This window comes from Lactuca saligna, chromosome 1 (assembly GCF_052625555.1).
Source record: "Lactuca saligna cultivar CGN05327 chromosome 1, ASM5262555v1, whole genome shotgun sequence".
NCBI classification, from domain to species: Eukaryota; Viridiplantae; Streptophyta; class Magnoliopsida; order Asterales; family Asteraceae; genus Lactuca; species Lactuca saligna.
The window spans coordinates 41,916,957-41,925,041 of record NC_136417.1 but is presented as its reverse complement, the minus strand read 5'-3'; the positions used below and the strand labels follow the sequence as shown (position 1 = coordinate 41,925,041).

Sequence of the window (8,085 nt, the reverse complement as noted above, 5' to 3'; positions counted from 1 at the left end):
TCTCTCTCTCTCTTTCTCTCTCTTTTTCACACACACACACACATACTCTCTCTCTCTCTCCCTCCCTCTCTCTCTCTCTCTCTCTCTCTCTCTCTCTCTCTCTCTCTCTCTCTCCGGAAAACACAATCGAAACCCACCACTACCACAGATCACCACTACTTCTGCCGGATTACCACCACTACGACCAGCTCCGGTCAAATAAAAAAATTCAGAACTCATCTCCCTTGTTCTTATTTTTAGAAAAAGAAAAAAACCACCACCACCCGTTAACACCGGTAACACCACCATCTGATGAAGATTTGAAGCAAATTCAAAACAAGTACACATCCTCTCTCTTTTCCAGATTCATACACATCCATACAAAGATGATTTTTTTTATAAAGATTCAAACACTACTAGAAAAATAGTCTTTTACAACGCGCAATTAATGACACACACTGATAGAGGATGCACATTTGTGCATGCCCTAAAAGTTAATGTAAGTTTTCAAAAATTTGAAGGATAGAGAACATGTATTTTTGCACGCCCTAAAATTAGTGTCCAAAAAAAAAAACACGGAGGGCACCTATTATAAATAGCGTGTCATGTAAATATGTCGCTTTATATTTTTTTAGAAAGGTGCGTTCTCTGTTGTTTTAATAATCTATGGTGGGAAATGAAAACCCAAAAAATTAAACAGCCCGCCTGATTCATCTCCTTCTGCTTCTAAAATCCTCTAACAAAAAACCCTAATAATCCTTCTTCGCCTGATTCATCTCTTTTTTCTCCTTCTAAAATCCTCAAACAAAAAACCCTACAACCCTCTTCCTCTACCTCTGCACTCTCTCTCTCTCTCTCTCTCTCTCTCTCTCTCTCTCTGGAAAACCCTAATCACCCTTCTGGTTTTCTTCTCTTTCTAAAATCATTCTTCTCCTTCTAAATTAAACAGTCCCCCACCGGATCGCTAAAACAATAGCCACCGATTTACCACTTCATTACTTTTCATTCTCTAAATGTGCGACTACTCAATGTAATGGCCTTCTAGGGTTCGTTATTCCCCTCCCTTAATGTCTGCGATCGACGATGGAGATGATGGCCACCACTACTACTCCATTATTCACATATCGATTTGTCTGCATACACATACCTTGTTTGTAGAGGGTTTAAGTTTAGTTCTTCAATTCATCATTTTCGTGAGCCAATAACCCTAGTTTCTATCATCACTTCTTTTTCCTCACCGACGGTCTCATCTAAACCTCATTCTTACGTTCTTTTCTTATAATTCTTAAACTCCGCTTCAAAGAACTAGGGATGCGGACCTCACAAAATCCTTCATAGAAACCAGCAATTGGGTAGTCTTATTCCTCTCCATCTTCTTCCTCTATATATAAATCCACCCATCATCGTCATCTAAACACAAATTAACCTTCATGCTTCTTCACTCCGAAGTGTTCAGAAACAAGCTCCAAACCTCAACACAAGATCCCCATGATGTCCATATCTCGATCCAACCTCTTTCTGACCCTTCTGCTTTCTCTTGCTTTTGCTACAAAATTCGCAGAAACACATAACTATGAGTTCAAGGTACGCCCTTATATTATACATAGTGTACCATAATCATCATATACATTTTTTGCGTATATAATGTTCATGTTAATTTCAACAGTTGATTATGTTCGTAACTACTTTGATTTTCACAAGTTCAAAAACAAGCAGCAACAAGGCTATTCTAAGTATGTAATTCATGTCCTTTTGGCTGTTTCAGCTTATAGCTATTGGCTTAGAACTAGCTGTTGTTTAGGAAGCTATCTGTCAAGCACATGTATCAGATTATTAATATATACAAGGACTATTTCAATTGTTTATAATACAAGGTCAACTAAGTGTTGTTGACCATGAGTACTTTGACTGAAGAAGGGATAATCGTGGTAAAAAATGCAGCTTGTGAGAGGCTGTTGGATTAGAGAGTTGAAGTCAAAACGAAGTCAAAGAAAATCAACAAGTGTTTGAATCGGTTTCATGTTGCAATGCCAAAGCCACGTGATCAGAAGGAAAGACTTGTTTGTATACCTAAAAGTGTTCTTGAAGCTAAAGCCATGGAAGCTGAAAAGGTGAAGAGGAAGCTCGAAATGGATAATGAGAATGAAAATGGTGGAGCGGGTGTTTATTCTGCAAGTTTGAAGAAACATTATCTTTTAGTTGATGATAAATGGAAGGAAGATAACATGTCTGAAATCCTCGATGGGCATAACGCGTTTAATTTTATTGATCAGGATATTCTACAGAGGCTTGAGGAATTGGAGAAAGAAGAAGGGCTTCTTCAAGAACAGGGAGATGGAGAAGATGAAGAAATGGAAGGTGAGGATTTAACTCCAGAACAACAGCAAGAGCTTAACGAAATCAGGAAAAAGAAAAGTATATTATAAATTCGTGAACATAGAATCAAGAAAATCACAGCTGAAAGCAGACCAATTGTTCCAAGAAAATTCGATAAAGACAAGAGATTTACATCTGAAAGAATAGGATGAGAACTGTCATCATTAGGGCTTGATCCATCAAAAGCAATGTAAAGGGTGAGAAGTGAGTCAAGGGGGAGAAAGAAGGAGAGGTCATCTGATCATGGTGATGGAATGGATGTGGATGATGATGAAGGGTCAAATAAAAAGATGAAGATAAGGTCAAAGTCAAGGTCAATGTCAAGGTCAAGGTCAATATCAAGGCCACCTGTGCATGAATTGGTTCCGGATGAAGGGTATAAGGACTCAGCTCAAAAGTTGAAGGCATTTAAAATGGGAAAGAGTTCAGTTCACAAGAGGCATAAGGCTGCTAAAAAGAATGAGGGAGATAGAGTCATTCTGACATTGAATTTGCTTTTCAGATAGGTTTTGTTCCATAAAAATGCTTTTGTCAATAACTGATTTTGTCACACCCCAAAACCAAGAACGGCGGAAACGTTCTGGGGCAGAGGACGTCATGTAAGTATCACAACACAGTAAATGTAAATAAGCAAACAACATCATCCATTACATTAAATATATAATTTTAATACAAGTGTGTTATGTACATTATAGACACCAAAAATAACGTATATCAAAATAATAAGATGAGTCTTGAAAGCGCTCCATCTTCTCAAAAGCTGGCATCGGTACCTGTCTACTGATGACCTGAGAATACAAGTTATTTTGAAAGAGTTTATCAGCATTAAGCTGGTGAGTTCATAAGTATTTTAGTGTCTGTATTTGTCATTCAAAAATGTTTGAACATGTATCAAGTATAAGTTTGTAAAATGTATGTAAAAGTTGCAATCGTTTGTAAAAGTTTGCAATCGTTTGTAAAAGTTTGCAATCGTTTGTAAAAGTTTGAATCTCTCAGAAAATCCTATATTTTCTATCAAAGAAGCCTTCTACCAAGGCCTGACTGTTTTGTATGTTCGCTTGATGTAAAAATGTGTAATTTCCCAAATGTAACTATCATTTATCAAAATATAGTTTGTACATAAACGTTTTAAGTGAGGTTATCACTAAAAATATGTAATGGGTAAATTAATGTAGTACTGTAGCCTTTGTATGATAAGAACTACTGCTGTACTAACTACCTTAAACCGGATTTATATTAAGGCATTACGTGATAAATTGCACCATACTATTGACTAGTAACAACGACATAATGAATGGTCGTAATAATGGAATGACGTTTGGCACCCGCAGACCTGCAGGTCCGGCTGTAGCTAGCAGCAAGGTGTAGGATTGTCAATCCAGTATAGATCTATACGCAAACTCACGCTCTCCCTCCAAGAGAATTCTGGCTACAACTCGAGCCATGACAGTTAAGTCATGCTCCGATTTAAATCACAATAATAAAGTGTTCTTGTATATGTACTGTTTCTCGTTCTAGTATATGTATATGTATTGTTTCTAGCATCATTGTATATGTATTGTTTCTGGTATATGTATATGTATTGTTTCTAGCATCATTGTATATGTATTGTTTCTAGTATATGTATATGTATTGTTTCTAGCATCATTGTATATGTATTGTTTCTAGTATATGTATATGTATTGTTTCTAGCATCATTGTATATGTATTGGTTCTAGTATATGTATATGTATTGTACTGTGTTACCCCGATGGTAACTAACTATTGATGTACTGATAAGTATGAATATGGAAGTACTTTTATGTCTATACACGTATATATTATATATAACTAATGTTGAAACGACCTTCGGATGGTCACCCGAAACTCCACCAGACCACATCCAAATCGAGGAAAAGGAAATAGGATAGGTGGCTTTCCTAAGCCTTTTAAACATTATTTATACATTTATACGTATATAGGCATGCAATTTATAAGAAGTATAACAAAGTTTAAATAAAGTATTTGATAAGTAAAAAGAGTTTGTAAAACATTTGAAGTGAAACAGTTTGATAAACAGTTTGAACATTTGTAAAAATCGTTGTTTTCCTAGTTATTAATCACATGTGATTAAAGGCAATCACATGCGATTGAAGCAATAACTATAAGTATTTGACTTGTACCCCCCCATAAAGTGTTTAAAACGTTTAAAATCATTTCAAAGGTTGATTCAAGGGGTATGAACTCACATGTGGTGAGTCGCTTGAATTGAGGTATCGGGTACTGTGCTAAGTGTCAAACGGAGACTTGTTCACACGTACGAGCCTAGTTATCATATAATAAGCATATATATAACTAATTAGCCACATAATAACTTAACAAAGTAAGTTAACACAATTAGGAACATGTAAACACTCTTATGAGTGTTTAAGGTTCAAATGGTTGCATCTAAGTTGTTCCGGGACAAGGCAAAAGGGTTTGAAACATCAAGAGGCCTTGTATAGGAGTTTAACACCCAACAAACCCACAACTTGGAGTTTACGGCCGTAAACTCATGGGTTTATGGCCGTGAACTCCTCAAAGGTTGTTTAGGGTGTTTTTGTGGTGTTATCTTGGTCCTAGCTCACTCCTAGCTTTGTTGGAATAACATGTGAAGTAGTTTAAGGCCCTAGAACACTCCATATGGGAGTTTACGGCCTAAAGTCCATTTACCCTAGAGTTTACGGCCGTAAACTCTTATGGGGTGATGGCTTTTAATTGTTTTGAGGCTCTTAAACATCAAGGATGGCTTCCATGATTTTACCTAAGGCTAATGGGGACAAGATGCACACATTTGTGTCATTACTTGGAGTTTACGGCCCAAGAGATGTTCCTTGGCCGTAAACTCATTTAAATGAGTGATTATGAAGTCTTTTGTTCTCCTTTCAAGTCCCATGTGTTCAAGCTAAATGTCTTAAGGCCTTAGGGGTGTTTGGAAGGATTTTTGTCCCACAAAAAGGGGTTTACGGCCCAAGATCATTCCTTGGCCGTAAACTCCTAAATCAATATTATTTTGGGAGTGTTTTCAAGTCCAAATCAAGCATAAGAACTAGTGGTTAAAGTCTCAAGGCTCAAGGAGGCAAGTTAGGGCTTGTTTGCCCATTTGAAAGGGGTTTACGGCCTAGGTGTTCTTTGGCCGTAAACTCCTCCAATCTTGGTGGTTTTTGGACTTTTAATGATGTTATAAGGCATATAGTAAGCATTAAACATGTTAAAGAAAGTAGACTCACAATCCGGGATGAAAACCCGAAGATCCGTCAGAGAGAATTGCTTTTCTCTAGTTGGAATTGTGAATAATGAATTAATTTAGTTCAGAAAACTATTTATAGTCCAGAAATATTTTGACAGAAAATATTTTTATTCTGGAAGTCGGACTATAACATTGTGAAACTTACAGTGTTCAAGTTTCACGATCATAGGAGCATCCATTGTCCGGATATGTCCAGAATTGTAAACCCTAATGTACATAAACTTGTTCGGACAAGTCTGAAACTTAGAGGAATTGGACTAGCTTCTATTGAATAGATGATGTTCGTACAATGAAAATTCCGGGTTGTCACAGATTTTATGCACACATTGGATTTTTCTGATTAGAATCCATTGAATCATTGAGTTTCAGTCAATAACTAACATTTCTTTGTGCAAATGAAGCTTATGATTGATGTTTAAGAGTTGTTCAAATACTACCTATACTCTCTCTCTCTCTCTCTCTACAAAATTGATATATTTTGTTTTTGCAGGATAAAGCAACTTCTGGAAAACAGGGACTTGGTATTAGCAGGGTTTCATTTTCAAGGGACACAAACATCTTTTAGTGATAGTGAGAGGGAGGAAAATAGCAGGGGTTACGTTTGCCAGTGATTTGATTAAGCAGATGAATGATGCTATTTTTGTCTTTTTACATTAAATAAAACCAGTCTTCTATTCTCACTTCCACTGATGTTAAATTCTTTTTTTTGTTAGGAATTCTTTATGGCTGCTTGTTATATTCGTAAGCTACCTTCTTGCAAAAGCTTTTCCTTTATCCACCAGTTCAGTTAGAGAGATGATGTACTAGAGAAGGGCGTTGAAGCTTCAAGCTTTCTTTGACATGACTAATGAGCAAGGTAAGAATAAATATTTTAGCACCTTAATTTTGGTTTTATAATTAAACATTAATTTCGATTAAAATTCTATTCTATATATGTTGGCAAACCATGCAGAAATGTTAGAAGCTTATAAAGCTATCAACATTCCATCAGAAGATGAGAAGAAAAGTCCAAGCTCATTGAATAAGGATAAAAACTTGAGCAAGTATTACTTTAATACCCTTTATAATATATCCAAATAGTTGTTGCTCGATCAACTGTGGTATCAAGCTGTGAAATGGTCGTAATAATTCAAGTAGGAACTTAGGTTTGTTGCTTGATCAACTAAGGTATCAAGCTGTGAAGTCACTCAACAATATGGTGGTTATTGTGCTAATTAAGAGGTAATTTTTGTCTTCATCAAGAATTTTTTCTTCTTGTAAGTTGATTTGGTTTGTTAGTGGAATTTGATTGAGATTTTGTGCATATCATATTTTTTTTCCATGTCTTTCTCTTTGATACTTTTTAAAATTCACCAACCAATTACAGTTTAGAACAAGTTTTGTTGTAAGACTTTGATACTTTTTGAATTAAATTCTAAGATTTTGATAAAGGAGATACAAAGCTAGATACTAAGAGTAGAGGTATGTGTTTGGTTCCTATTTCATGTAATGCTCAAGTTACATTGAATATGCTATCTGTTAACATCTTGTTCTTTATTATCAAGAGAAATTTGATGAAGGCTGCAGCTCAAGAAGTGGTTGACAAAGTGAGGCAGCACAATGGTCTGTTGGTTGATCAGGTGTAGTACCCCAATGTTTTGTCTCTGGTTTCTGCTTACTATATGTTTGTTCCAATGCAGTTGACTGTTTTTTATAATATTTATGATTTGTATTTAGTTTAATCTTCTATCCAGACCTAATTATCCTTGAAAGGACTTATTAATGATCATCATTTTTGGTAATAAATGATATGGCATGCTGTGAAATTGTTTATAATTGGGCTGTTAATGTTCTTGTTTGTTTTCATTTATGTAGGTAACAATCTTGCTGAATTAGAGGTGAAGAACGCATGACTTTCTGTGGACCATATGAATCAGATGTAAATGGTAACAAGTTTAACACTCGAGTCTATACGATCAGATATTAATGATAACAAGATTAACACATGTGTCTTTGTTATACATACAAAGTAGGAAGGAAGATCCGACTTTCGACATGGATGATTATTTGTTAGTTTTATAGGAATGCATAACCCATGCTAGCAATGTATTATTTTTGTTTAACATTTGAATGACTCTTTGTATGACATATTATAATTTGTGCAATTTATTTTATTTTTTGAGTATGAAATTTCATTTTATATTATGCAATGGGTTGTATTTTTCCTATACGGTATTTTATTTATATTATGAGACATTAAATGCAAATTTAATTTAAAAATTAAGAAATGTATAAATATATATTTTTTAAACATTTAAATTTACGATACACAGAAATGTGTGTCATTTCGTTTATGACAGGGGTTTTAATGATATGCATTGCGTGTCATAAATGCGCGTCGTCTATAGACGACTCACAAAGCGTGTTGTCTCGCTTTATGACAGAGCCTTTCTTGACGCGCATTTACGCGTCGTCTGAGTGTT

At 35.3% G+C, this 8,085-nt stretch overlaps 1 pseudogene; it reads left to right on the top strand.

Moving 5' to 3' along the window:
- Positions 1-1,470: 1,470 nt before the first annotated feature.
- On the top strand, positions 1,471-2,861 carry LOC145005331 (nucleolar GTP-binding protein 1 pseudogene; annotated as a pseudogene).
- Positions 2,862-8,085: the final 5,224 nt, after the last annotated feature.